At 36.1% G+C, this 15,083-nt stretch overlaps 1 protein-coding gene across 1 annotated transcript in view; it reads right to left on the bottom strand.

The window, feature by feature from the left end:
- The window catches only part of nhlrc2 (NHL repeat containing 2), a 44,842-nt gene that overhangs the window by 26,133 nt on the left and 3,626 nt on the right, over nucleotides 1-15,083 (bottom strand). The gene's annotated exons all lie outside the window — the stretch shown is intronic.

Genomic DNA, 15,083 nt, shown 5'->3' on the forward strand with positions numbered 1-15,083 from the left:
AGTGCTATACATAATTACATCAGGAGGATTTTGTAAATGGATTTTGTTTTTAACTTTTGCAAATTGTCACAAACCTAAAATGAAATATAAAAGAACACAATGCTGTCATTTGCAATCTATGTTTCCTTGAAGCTACAATCTATCTTAAAGAAAAAATTATAAAGACATCTTTGTTGACCATTTAATTATTTTCTTTTGAAATCCTTAAATGACTCATACTGTAAAAAAGAAAATGTCTGTCATGTACACAGATAGGAATTTTATATTTTAGCATTCATGCAGGCCTTCCAAAAGTATGAAACTGTAAATGGCACAAAAATGGTGCCAAACGCAATCCCATTCTCAGGGCATTATTTTTGATTAAGCACATGCTGAGAATATCATTTTAAAATAATTAAAAGCAAGCAAATACTCACACAAATGTCAAACATTTCTTACAACTTCCCTATGCATTCCATAGTCTGGTATTATTAGATACCACTGTTTGTATTATTGACATGATACAAACTGCAATAACAATGGGCCTTTTACATTTAATGATTGTTACAATTATGCTTCATTAAAACAAATAGAGTTTAACAAGATTAATTTATTATCGTTTCGTTTTAATTAAATGTCAACTTGGATAATATAAAAGGGTGCTAGAATTTAATTACACAGAATATTTAGAACACATTCTGTACTAATGTCCTTGTTAGCTGACCTGAAAAGGCCCAACAATAATGTGTACAAACCTGTACAAACCAACTAAACACAATGGACTGGGTTCCAAATTCACACCTTGTCCTTGCTGGGAGTCAGCATTGAACACATGACGAATGGAAGGACTGGGGCCACTTCCATTATTGTGAATTACTTTTATTACACTCAGCAAATGGGGGCAACCAAATCCTTGCAGGCAGTATAGGCAAAAAAAGATGTATAGTTGCAAGAAAGTTTGTGAACCCTTTAGAATTACCTGGATTTCTGCATTAATTACTCATAAAAATGCAGTCTGATCTTCAACTAAGTCACAATAATAGACAGACACAATCTGCTTAAACTAATAACACACAAACAATTGTACTTCCTGTCAATATTGAATGCATTGTTTAAACATTCACAATCCAGGCTGAAAAAAATATGTGAACCCTTGTATTTAGTAACTGGTAGACCCTCCTTTAGCAGCAATAACCTCCACCAAACGTTTCCTGTAGCTACTGATGAGACTTGCACAACGGTTTAGACCACTCCTCCTAACAAAACTGTTTCAGTTCATTGATATTTCTGGGATTCCTTGCATGAACGACGCTCTTCAGATCATGCCACAACATCTCAATTGGGTTGAGGTCTGGACTCTGACTTGGCCATTCCAGAACACTAATTTTCTTCTGTTTAAGCCATTCTGATGTTGACTTACTCCTGTATTTCGGGTCATTGTCATGTTGCATCACCCACCTTCTATTAAGCTTCAGGTGACGGACCACTACCCTGACATTCTCAGGTGAAATGTCTTAATACAATTTTGAATTCATTGTTCTCTCTATGATAGCAAGCTGTCCAGGCCCTGTGGCAGCAAAGCAGCCCCAAACCGTGATGCTCCCTCCAGCATGCTTCACGGTTGGGATGAGGTTTTGGCATTGGTGTGCAGTGTTTTTTTTATCCTCCAAACATAGTGTTGCGCATTTCTGCCAAAAAACTAAACTTATGTCTCACCAGTCCACAGAACATTGTCCCAGAAGCATTGTGGAACATCCAGGGGGTCTTTTGCCAACTTGAGTCGTGCAGCAATATTTTTTTTTTAAGAGCAGTGGTTTCCTCCGTGTTGTCCTTCCATTAACACCATTCTTGTTCAGTGTTTTTCTTATAGTGGACACATGAACAGAGACTTGGGCAAGTTCAAGAGATTTTTGCAGGTCCTTAGCTGTTACCCTAGGGTTCTTTTTCACCTCCTTCAGCATGGCAAGCTGCGCTTTTGCCACGATGTTTGCAGGACACCCACTCCCAGGGAGAGTAGCAACAGTACTGAATTTACTCCATTTGTAGACAATTTGTCTTACTGTTGGTTGATGAACACCCAGGCCTTTAGAAATGCTTCTGTAGCCTTTTCCAGCTTTATGCATCTCTACAATTCTTCTAAGGTCCTCTGATATTTCTGACTAGCTTTTGGAGAAGTCATTAGCCAAGAGGTTCACATACTTTTTCCAACCTAGACTGTGAATGTTTAAACAATGTGTTCAGTACTGACAAGAAGAAGTACTGTTGTTGGTGTATTATTAATTTAGGCAGATTGTGTTTGTCTATTGTTATGACTTATGTTACGTCCCAGTGTGTGTTCTGTGTGTGTTTTTTTCTATGTTCCACACTGCTGACCCTTGATTGTTCTCCTTTCCCCATTGGCCCACCATCACTCCACTGTTTCAGTATGATGTCATCATTAATTAGCCTCAGCCAATCAGAACACATCTTATTCACTATATAATATGGAGGCTTTCAGAAAGAAGAGGCCTTTCGTTTGACTTCGGTCCCGTTTGGTTTTGGTTTTCGCTTCGCTCCTGGTTATTGCTTCGGCTTCGTTTGTTGGTTTGTTTTGCTTTGTGTGTGTGTATTTTCGTATAGCTTCGGCTTTGTTGTTTTGTTCGATTTACGTTAGTTTCTTTGTACTTTTGTTTGTTTGTGTGTTTATCCTTGTTTTGTCATTACCTTGCCCCAGTGTTACATGCTCAACTTTTGTGTTCTTTTTGTACCCTGCTCCTGTTTATTACTCTTGTTTTCCCTTATTTGTCTTCCTGGTTCACTTGTGTTTTTGTGTGAACTTTTGTATATAAGGTTAGTTTAGGTTGTTGGGTACACTTACACACTTAGTTGATTTTTGTATTAGTACACTAGTTTAGTACGGGTGAGTTCCGTTTGTCTTGTATGGTTTTGGGTAGTCAGTGCAGGTTAGCTAGGGTGTTGAAGACGCCGAAGACCGTGTGTTTCGGGGTTTCTTTTGTAGTCAGATTAGCTTTCCCTCACTGTCCTAGCCAGCTCCATTTTTGTTTATTTTCTTTCCTTTGGCACCACTCTAGTTCCTTACCCTTATCACGCTTCCTAGTCCCTCACCAAACCCCCCCCCTGCTTCCAAAAGAATTATCCTAAATGTTACACCCCTTTTCCCCTAGACACTTGGGGTCGTAACAACTTAGTTGAAGATCAGACCACATTTTTATGAGTAATTAAAACAGAAATCCAGGTAATCCAATGGGTTCACAAACTTTTTCTTGCAACTATAACTCAATCCAGTGTTTTCCAGTGTTGTACTGTATATAGGCCAGTCATGCCAACAAAAGGTACACAAGAATACATGCTGAAAAACTGTTTTATTTGAAACTGCAAGATCATTTGCCAGCCAGCAGCCTTGATGGTATTCAATCACATAGCTCTCAAGTCTTACGTATTGGGACCAAATCTCACAAACTCAAGCCTAGGGTCTGAAAATCCCATGAATTTTCATCAAGGCTAGGTTGTTTAAAAAAACCCAAGTAATGAATGTAAAATTTTGAAATGTTGGCAGGTATGGGTTAAAACTATACTGAAGAGCCACAGAGTATCTTAAATATTTGTTTTTAATGGACTGCTAAGAAAAAAAATAATACAAATTAAAATGTTACACGATTTCCAGACGAAATATACTGAGCATCAGAAGAAATGCTTCACTTAAAGGTAATGTTCTCTTTATAACCACAGGTTATATTGGTTTCTTATGTTCTACTTTTTTGGTTTTCACCAGGCTTGACATCCCAACAGGTTAGATAAGATAAGATCACTTTATTAGCCATATACAATTTCTTGCATTAGGAATTCATCTTTTCGCATACTCCAGCTTGCTCTCCATGAAACACAGACAGGGAGAGAAGCTTGGGTTCAGAGTGCAGGGTCAGCCATTGTACAGTGCCCCTGCAGCAGTTGGGGTTAAGGGCCTTGCTCAGGGGCCCAATGGAGTAGGATTCCTCTGCCAGCTGCGGGATTTGAACTGGCAACCTTCCAGCCACAGGCACAGATCCTTAGCCACAGAGCCACCACTCCGCCCACCTGATCACCTCATCACCTGTACCTAATCAATGCTTTCAATAATGAGTTGATCTAGTCAAAGTCACTCAAGTGTATCATGGTCAGCCATGAAGGACCAAATTCACAAAAACATTTTGAATCATAAACTGCTTTTGACGCTTAGTGTAATAAAAAAGTTCCATATACAGCACTTTCTATCTATCTATATACAGTATATATGTTGCCATAACTACTTTAAATGTTCTTTTCATTGTCAGACCCATGATGCCAACAGTAATATAGTTTTAAGAATCATAATGACTCTAATCATATTGATTCTTTCTGTACTCATCAGCTGATATTCTCACTGCTGTAACTAAATGGTAGTAAACGCCTCCGATGCCTTTGTGCTTTGCTGACAGGAGCACTGATAGTCAGCCCAAATGGGGTTTGTAGCTGAGAAGGGGCACAGTTTTAAACTGTTGTTAAGCAGTTTTCAACAGTATCCGGCACAACTTATTGTATTAACCTATTTTGGATTTGAACACTGGCTATAAAAGTTTTCATTCAAAACTTCAAAAACTTGAAATTAGTTCACTCCAGAATAAAAAAAAAAAACATCTGTTGAAAAAAAAGCCAACAAACTTTAAAAATATCCAAATAGTTTTTAATAATAATAATAATAATAATAATAATAATAATAATAATTGCTTACATATATACAGCGCTTTTCTGGACACTGCATTCAAAGCTCTTAACAGGCGACGGCATCATGGGGAGGAGAACAGAGTGATGAAGCCAGTTTATAGATGGGGATTATGAGGAGGCCATGATTGGTAAGGGCCAATGGGAAATCTGGCCAGGACACCAGGGTTACACCCCTACTCTTTGAGAAACGCCCTGGGATTTTTAATGACCACAGAGAGTCAGGACCTCAGTTTTACGTCTCATCTGAAGGACAGCGCCCTTTTATAGTATAGTGTTCCCGTCACTATACTCGGGCATTGGGACCCACATTGACCACGGGGTGAGCGCCCCCTGGTGGCCCCACTAACAGCTCTTCCAGCAGCAACCTTAGTTTTTCCCAGGAGGTCTCTCATCCAGGTACTGACCAGGCTCACACCTTCTAGGAGCCAGTTGTGAGTTGCAGGGTGATATATATGCTGCTCTTCTTAGTTAAGAACACCGATGAAGAGAAGGCTGTAAAAAATTGCCCTACTATTTCATTATCAATTTCAGAATTGCTGAAGCAAAACAGATTTTATTTGAGCCTCAGGAGGATTCTTGGTGTTCTGCACTGGAGTCCTATTCTGTTATACTACAAAAATACAACATGTTTTTTTATGTAACCTGAAGATGGAATAGATATACAATATACTGTATGCAAATTAACCTTCTTACAAAATGCATACAAAAAGTGTAATGGGTGGCTGTTTGCATCACAGCACTTTTAAACCATGTGAATTTTAGCTTGATGCCCTCTAGATTGATTCAAAAGAATCTCCAAACTAAAGTGACATTTTCAAGATGCAAGGTGTTGAATGCTAGCATTAGACACTGCCTGCCTGAATTGTGGCAATCATGGCTGGGTTGGAAGGAAAAAAAAAATATTCTGGGGTGAAAAAGATGCAACTGAAATTTACATTAACTAAAATTACATCCGAACGACAACTGCAAAAATGAGTTATGGTCAGATGAAATGCAAATTGAGCATTATGGACATAGTCATCAGTGCTATATTTGGTATCAAAGAATCCTGATGACCTAGAGCAGCTCAATGAACCACACTCAGAAGTGCCATAAACACATAACACTTCTTTGGGCTCAACAGCCAAAACTTTGCACTTCTTCTTCTGTGCTCTTCACCATGAAATTAACATTTACTTGTCCCTTTGCAACCAACATACCCTGAGGCAGCTTTTCCCTCAGTTTCCTTCTTGCCTGGCTACTCAGTGTAGAGGGACAGTGTGATCTAAGCAGCTCCTTAGTCTTCATTGTTAAATCTCTGCTTAAAATTCACTGACTGAGAGACACTCCTGAAACAAGTAGGGTTTCTATTTTGAAATCATGTGAACCATTATTACTGCACACAGAGATCACTCAACTGTGTGGTTTGTTAAAGCAATTTTGTGCAACTAAATTCATCTAGGTTTGCCAGAGCAAAAAATACATTTGTACACTTATGAAGTCGTGACTTTTCCATTTCATTTTAATATTACATATATCTACTTACTAATCTTTTTGTTTGCTGCTTTGAATGTGTGGAGTAAATGGTGTATATGACAAATAATTGCTATTTCAATATGTGATTACGTTGAAGCAACAAAATGTGAAAAGTGAAAGATCCAGATACTTTTACAAGGTATTGTGTAATAAGAACAAGATACACAAGGAAGACTGTGCAGCAAAAAAGACTCAGTTCAGCTGTCTATCACCAACTTTAGAATTAATGAGTGAACAACTGTATTATCAACTGAAACCTTACATAATTAGATTTTAAAAATCATCCACAAAAACCTCTTTCCCATCTGACAGCAAAGGTTTTTAATAACTTTGTTATTTTTTGTCTCCTATATTATAAAGCACCCTTCATGTCATTATAGAATCATGAATCACTGTGCATTGAAAACTTTAATGTAGATAATGGAATTCTTAACAAAAGCATCCAACACCTTTTTTTGAAAATTCATTATTTGCATTATGTTATCAGCCATTACACACCCACTGTTTAGAAGAAAGTAATCAAAAGCAAATATCAAAGTTTTTTTAAAAAAAGGAAGCTAACATCAGAACATCATCAAATGTCTTTTGATGAAAAATTAAAAGGCAAATCAAACTAACAGATGTGCACAGCAAAAACACATTACAAAAACTAGGAGTTAGAGCACCGAAACAAAAAACCTCAAAAAGTGCTATAAAATGATTTACATAAAAACAATTAAGATGATAGTGGATGAAAATTTAAACACATGGCTCAAGCATTATGAAGAGGTGACTGCACAGATTACATATAAGACAGTGCCTTGAGTTTTGACATGAGTAAATAAAGTTTGCTTTGTTGTCGCCTAATGTGTTGCTTTGTTTGATATAAGACAGCATTATATGACATTTATTGATGCATTACATTTATTGATGTAGCATATTGGGAGTTCTATAGTTGCTGTACACATATAATACAAAATGTGTTCATCAGACCTTGCTGTCATTAGGATTTTATCAGACTATAGCCAAATACAGGGATTGCAAAAATTTTCTCCTAGTCCTGGTGTCTGCAAAGCTCACACAGGTGAGCTGCAAGTTCAGCTTGATCTCACTCCAACTGAACTCGCATTTACCCAAAAGAAACCTCCTGCACATACAGGCTGAAGAAATTGAAAATAACCACAGTACCTAAAACTTTGAAAGGTACTGACAAAAAGTTACCTAGACGACTAAGGTTGGTAATTTAGTGAAACAAAAGATTCAAAAACAAAAGTGAAAATTAGTTTTCCAAGAACCACAAACAGAAACTATCCTTTTATTATACCGAGGGTTGTGAAGGTATGGAAGAATCTGCCTAATCAATGACATGGAAGCAGATTAACCATGATTTTCCTGGATGAAAATATTCTATAAAAGCAATGTGTTATCATTTTATCCTTCGAAGGAACAAAAGTTGCATAATCTCCTTGGATCGATAAGCCATTTTTTTCTTTCTTGCATAACAGAAAACAGGATTTTGTTTAATTTATCAATCACTGGCTTTTACTTTACCAGCTGGGGATAACTATACAGTGTGAACAACTGGGCTTCCCTAGAGCTAGAATCTCCCCAGCCTATTCTAAAAAAAAACAATTTAAATTAAGTTATATTTGGTCAGACACCAAGGACAACAAGAGGCTAAGACCTACTGACTTGTTGATTGTTTTACAATCATTACAAATGTATGGATTGACAACTGGGTTAAGCTCTCACCATTTAAAAGTATAATGTATGTATAAAATATCCACAGTGTTTCATTTATTTGTTATTTAATTTACTGGTCTTCAAAGGAAGAGTTTTGATAATGTACCTTTTTTTCTCCAAGTAGAACTTTAAACTCAATGTATATCTATAGCTATGAATCAGATTTTAAATTAAGAATGAATTCTCAAATAACTTCTTTATTACTATTTAATTGCCACAACCCTTACCAGGAATAAGAGGCTTTCTGATAATGGATAGATTACTATTTAATGAGATGTCAAACGAGGCATCAGAACCTGTTTAGGGATACTGAGTAATGAATCTTCAAATCCAAAATAAGTACAGGGATAAGATTAATTACCAAGTCATTCCTAAGGGCTGGCACTTTTCAATTGTTTATCCCACCAATGTAATAAGTATAAAATTATAAATTTCATCTAGATTATAATGCCATTACCTCTGACATAATAAGATTGTGGGGTGCAGGCATTAATAATAAAATTATTAATCCGTCATACAAGTGGAAAAGCCACTTCAGTAAGCCAGGAGTGGTATTTAATTAAGCAAAACATTAATTTACAGTGACAGACATTCTGTGAAGTCAGAGAAAAACAATCAGTTACGCCAAGATGACAATAAATAGCTACACATTTCAAAAACAGTCTGAATAAATGCTCCTATTCATTCTTGTTAAATTAATATACATTTTTATACTAACATGTTGCAATAACTGAAATGAACTAAAGAAAATTTTAATTCATACTGTGGATATAAAAAGTCTACACACCCATATTTCAATTGCAGGTTTTTGTGATTTTTGTGCCAGAAATCAAGATAAATCATGTCAGACATTTTCCCTCATCTTTAATGTGACCTTGCAACCAACAAAATTCAAGAGAAAAATAAATAGATCATTATTAGGAAAAATATTTGTAATTAAAAAACCTACAACACCCTGGTTGCATAAGTGTGCACACCCTTTTATAATGGGGGCTATAGCTGTGTTCAGAGTTAACCAGTCAACCAGTTAGATCATGTCCAAAGGTAAATAGCATACACCTGCCAAATTGATTCTGATTAACCCCCAAATAAAAATCAGCTGTTCCTGTTCAAGATCAGGATGACCCTCTAAATTTGATGACGGGACAAGAAGAAAACTTATCTACCAAGAGGCCTACAGCAACATTCAAGGAGCTGCAGGAATGTCTGGCAGGTACTGGTCTCTCCTTGCATGGGACAACAATCTCCCGTATTCCGCACATGTCTGGGCTATGGGCTAGGGTGGCAAGACGGAAGCCATTTCTTCAACTTCCAAGCACATCTAAATTTGAATTAAAATAAAATACATTCAATCACCCCAAACCATGTTGGAACATGTCTTATGGTCTGATGAGACAACGGTCTTTTTGGCCTTAATTCTAAAAGATATGTTTTGCACAAAGACAACACAGCTCATCATCAAAAGAACACCATAACTACTGTGCAGCATGGCTCCAAATATCAAGATATATTGGCAAAAAACCTGCTGGCCTCTGTCAGAAAGCTGAAGAGGAATTTCGCCTTCCAACATGATAACGACCCAAAGCACACATCCAAGTCAACCAAGGAATGATTTCAGAAAAGAAGGATCAAAGTCTTTTAAATGGCCCAGACCTCAATCCCATAGAAAACTTGTGGAATGACCTAAAGAGGGCTGTGCACAGTAAGAGTGGGATACAATTTCAAAGTCCAGGTGTGCAAAGTTGATAGAGACTTATTTAAAAAGACAAAGACTAACTGCTGTAATAAATGCAAAAGGTGGTACCACAAAGTATTAGTTTTGGGGGGGGGGGTGCACACTTATGCAACCAGGGTGTTGTAGGTTTTTTTTTTAATTTAAATTATTTCCCTAATAATTATCTATTTGTTTTTCTCTTGAATTTTGGTGGTTGCAAGATCACATTAAAGATGGAAAAATGTCTGTCATCTTGATTTCTGGCTTTACATTGCAAAACCCTGCAATTTCAATAAGGGTGCGTTGACCTTTATATCCACTGTACATGACAAAAGCTTGCAGTTGGTATTTTTAGCAACAATATACTGTACGGAATTTGCTTTGTATTAAATGAATAAAATAACCGGATTTACAAAGTGCATGTTTAGAATAACAATATATACAGTTCTGATGGTAACTTTTCATACATCATAATCATAGCAATTATGTGCATCCTTACAACTGTAACAATCACAATTATTGCCGTAACGATATCATGGAAATTGTGACTCAACTTCTAGGGCTATCATGAACTGATAAAACAAGGCATTGTGCATTCAGATCTCAATGTTTTCTGGGCTCATACCAGCTTTTAACAGGATGAGATGTTACGATGTCTGGATATGAAATGCCATTCTCTGCAAAAGTATCATCTTCACTTTTTTTCACTGCAATGCACAACGTAAACAAATTTGCTTGTCTCATACCAAAGGTGGTCTGTACTAGTTTAGCCTATGTGATCAATGGTTAGCAATATTACATCCAAACCTCCACTGAAAAAGACTAAGCAAAACTAAAGGGAGGATGAAATACATTAATGACAATTAATGCTAAGCCAATTGTCATGCATGGAGCCCTTGCTTCCCAGTACAGGAAAATCTGACTACAGTTGCTACATGTCCATAACCTGGTATACACTATGTGAAGTCATTATTAAACTGCCATTGGAATCCAGTTGAGTAAGAGAATAGAACAGGGTAGTGCTGATAAACTGTGCCTGTGTTCTTTTCTAACCAGTACAATACTGTACTATGCAATCCTCTGGTTTAAGTCTGGATAAGTGTACCTATTAGACCCATGCACCATTTAAGCTCTCTGGCAAATATTTTAAGAAACCCAAATACAACATTCATTTATTAGTATTATTGACAATCCCAAGAAATCCAGTAGTTTTTTTTTTCCCCCAACCAAGTCACTTTTTAATTCAAACAAGTTCATTTTTATTTTTGGGATATGAACATTTTGGGAAGCTCCTGCTGGGCCTCTTCAAAGCTGCTTTGAAACTTCAGCCATGGAGCAGCCATTGCAAAACATATTGCACACATTTATTTGATGTACCTTCAGGTGAAGAATAATGTATTTTTTTAATTTAATGTGTATATTTAATCTAGAACATGAAAGAATTACTTTCATGTAGGGAATTCAAAGTTAAAAATATGGATGTCCTGGTTTTCAATAGTTTAACAGACCTGAAATGATAAAATATTTACATTTTTTACATTTGTGCTTTCTGATTACTCATTTCCTTACTATAATCTGGGTATTTGTGCACAAATGACTTTACTTTTAGTTGGGTTTAAAAGGCACATGACAATGGCAATTTTGACAGGAACTGTCCTTAGATTTTTATCATTTAAACCAGATTACCAGCACTTTTGTAGAATTATTAATAAAATATATAAACATTTGTTTATTTTGTTGCTGTATATAATTTACATTTGAATAATTAGGCATAATTGTCTTTAATATGTTGCCACCTCTTGAATGTTAATAGGCCTGTGATTAAGTGCATTTAAATTACATTTGTTCCAATAAATAATTTTTTAGCCTACAATGTGGGTTGTATTGGATTACACATTTTGCTTAAATTATCATTCTTTTAACATTTTAAGAAAAATATACACAAAAAGGGAAATATAATTTAATCAATCACAAATGGGCTAAAATGGTAGTTCGTGCCCGTATGTTCTATTTAAAAAAAATGCTTGAACATAAAAATTTAAAATAATATTTTAATTTTACAACAAGAAAACATCAGTAGCTTATCTAAAGAGATACAATTTTTTTTTTTAAATCCTCTATATAAGCAGATAAGACAATTGAGAAATTGTCATTTACAATGACCCGGTGAAAACCAGTTTGTAGAGCAGGATATTTACTGGAACAACATACAAATAGCTTGCTCAAAAGGTACAACAGCAGCACCCTGTCAGTAGTCCAGAGTCCAGGTCACTATTTCATGCTATTGCCCAGCACATTTATGTAGTTTTTTTCCATCCTAAAACATTTTACATATGAGAAGGATCCATTTCATCCAGTACTAATATGCAGTGACCCACAAAGTCACTCTGAGCCAGCGGTTACACTACACGACAGATCAAGTGAGAAACAATTAAACTGTTGAAGCAAAGAAGGAATATTACACATAACAGATTGAGCAAGCCCAGCATGGAATTAAGTCATGACACCAAGATGCTATAACCTAACAACAGAGAGGACAGTACCTCCTACAAGATGATGTTCTCACACTGGGGAATTGTTTGGAAATCCTGGTCCAGAGGGAAGAGTGCCACCTACTGTTTAACTGACTATTTAAAGCGACAACCAGGTTTTCCTTTGAGAGCTGTCATCCCCAGCACTGAGCAGGCAAAGCTTTGCTTACTGTCTGAATTCTGATCTGAAGCTATCAGGTTACCAGATGGAAGTTCGGCTGTCAAGACACAGTTAATTTATCCATTTTCCATATTTTTTTGTAAAATCCTTTAAACAGAATTTAGTGGCATTTAAAATCCCTAAATTTGCACCGAGATTTTAATGATTACTTCACAGGGAGGTGACCCAGTCACAGTCCCACAGGCACATGTAAAAAAAAACTCTACTGGCTCCTGGCCATCAACAGCATCTTTTTAAGTTGGTGAAACTAACCAACAATGATCTCGTGACACATCTTATTTTGAACACCACATCAAATGTTGTTTTAAACATTAAACAGAATATGTGTCGACCTTCCTACTGAGAAGAATCTGAACCTCAAAAAAAAGTACTGACAGTTGATATGATCCTGTTCCTCACCAAGAATAATTTAAAGCATGAAGAGAACAACCACTCATCTTATCACATTTTGCTCCTTTTCATTAACTTGTACTTATTTCTTCTTCAAGCACACCAATCTTCAAATCACATGTAAACTATTCAAAAAGGAGAGCTTTGCTCTGGCACCCTTCCATACCCTCTCATTTACCAGATACAAAACCACTGACTAGTGTGAAGTCATTTGGCCATGTTGATAAGCAATACATATCAAATGGAATTTAAAACAGGCAACTGACTGAACGTCACTTGGAATGGACCAAAAGAATTGCCAAAGATAAGCCTTAGAAATACATCAGACAGAATTCTGGCTGCCTTGCAGAGCCAGAGACGCAGCTCCATTTTCTCAGATGAGCCCTTTAGAGGTAATGATATTAAATGACAGCTGGAACAGAACAGTGTTTGCATGCAAGGTTATAATAAGCAACAGGACAACTGCACTAGTAGTAACAGAGTCACTTAGGTCAAAGAACAGTTTGGTCTATTTTAAGCTCTTGCACTTCAGCAGAGATTGAGATAAATCTGTGCATTCTTTGAAGCACTTAATAGTTTGGCTCTGCATCAAGATAAATTAAAAGGCAGGGCCATCTCTTCCTATTCTATAAATGTAATTTGAAGTATGAAATAATCCTTTTTCTTTTGGATCCAACTTTGTAAGACCAATTAAAGGGAGCTGATCACTTTGCATAGCTGCAGTAGAATACATACAACAGTTAAGTTTACTTCTGTAGTTTTGTAATCAAGAGTTTAAAGCAAATTTATACTGCTAATGTTGTCTTGGAATTTGTAGTAATTCTGAAGCACTGCTTGATATGGTACTTCTCCTGTTAAGGTTAATTCTACTTGTTCTGTAGCCTGTTTCCAAAATTCTTTCTTTAGCTGACCCATTAGTTGCTAAAGCTTAAACTTTCATTGATTACAATAGAGCAACAAATAAAGGCTATTTTCCCCCAACAGTAAACAACAGTAATTTACCCAATTCATCTAAAAAAGCATTTGCTCTTTCTACTTTTCAGTGTGAAATTAACCTTTACTTGTTCCTTTGCAGTCAGCTCATGCTGATGCAGCTCCCCACTTGAACTGTTTACAGTAATTGTTTTTGTCTCTTAATTAAAACAGACAAAACATGAGCAAATATGTTGCCCATGAATACTCCTGTAGAGACTGATTTGTGCACAAAGAATGTGGTTTCCTTAGACCACACTGTTGGCTTCATCAATGTAAAACAACAGAGCCTCAGTTAGAGGAAGTGGTAAATGCTAGAACAGTATACAGTCTAAGGCTTTTTTTATTATAGCCAGGCTATAGAGAAATAAACACATGTTTTTTACATTAATCCATTCCAATGACAGAAAAGTACTGAATGGGTCTAACAGGGTAATGTGTTTGTGATATTTTAAAAAATATAGAAAGGCTATTTAAATAGAAGAAAAGTACAATCAGTAATGATAATATTTATTAAATGTTTACAGCAGGATTTCAGGCTATTTCTGCTCAGGATTCATTTTGTAATTCTAAACACAACAGTGAACAACATAGCTTCTAAAAAATACCTTTTTATATTTGATTGCCTTGGAGTGCACAGAAGGTAAAAACTAGCATATTACGAAAAGGATCCAGTATGATTACATTACCAATGTAAAGCAGGTCCTCTGCTCAGTACCTGACCGACCTTGAAAAGGCTGGAATCAGACTGGGATAACTTTAACATACTGCACAGACACAGACAAAAGCTAATAAACCTTTTTGCAGATTATTGACAATGTGCATATAATGTTTTACATTGTGCGGGAAACTGTAGCACTGGGTTAACCAGTTGTACAAATAAGTGTTTGAATCAGACAATTAACCACATTATCAGCATGTTCCATAAGACTGATTATAAATGTACCCTCATAAATGTTACTGCTACCATATTAAACTGTTCTGCAATGGACTGTTCTCCAAAAGAGTTCATTCATACAAGTTCACATAACATTGTGAACCTTTCAAATGGCTCAAGTTTTTGCATGACTAATATCACCAGTTTATTTGCCATTTTGGAATGCATTCTGATAAGAGACTAATTTAAAAATATTAATAATACTAATACTAAAAGAGAACAAAAGTTACATAATGGTGGTAATCTGGTGTAAAAATCTCATCTAAATTGTATGTGTCTAATAATTCCACAAGATGCATACAACAATAACTAAAATTAGTCTCTAATTGGGGGGAAAAAAAACATCCTTTTCATTTACGGAAGGGTCAAAGGCAAAGGTTAGGTTTTTAAAACCCTGAAATT

The sequence above is a fragment of the Lepisosteus oculatus genome, chromosome 4, assembly GCF_040954835.1.
Source record: "Lepisosteus oculatus isolate fLepOcu1 chromosome 4, fLepOcu1.hap2, whole genome shotgun sequence".
Classification (NCBI taxonomy): Eukaryota; Metazoa; Chordata; class Actinopteri; order Semionotiformes; family Lepisosteidae; genus Lepisosteus; species Lepisosteus oculatus.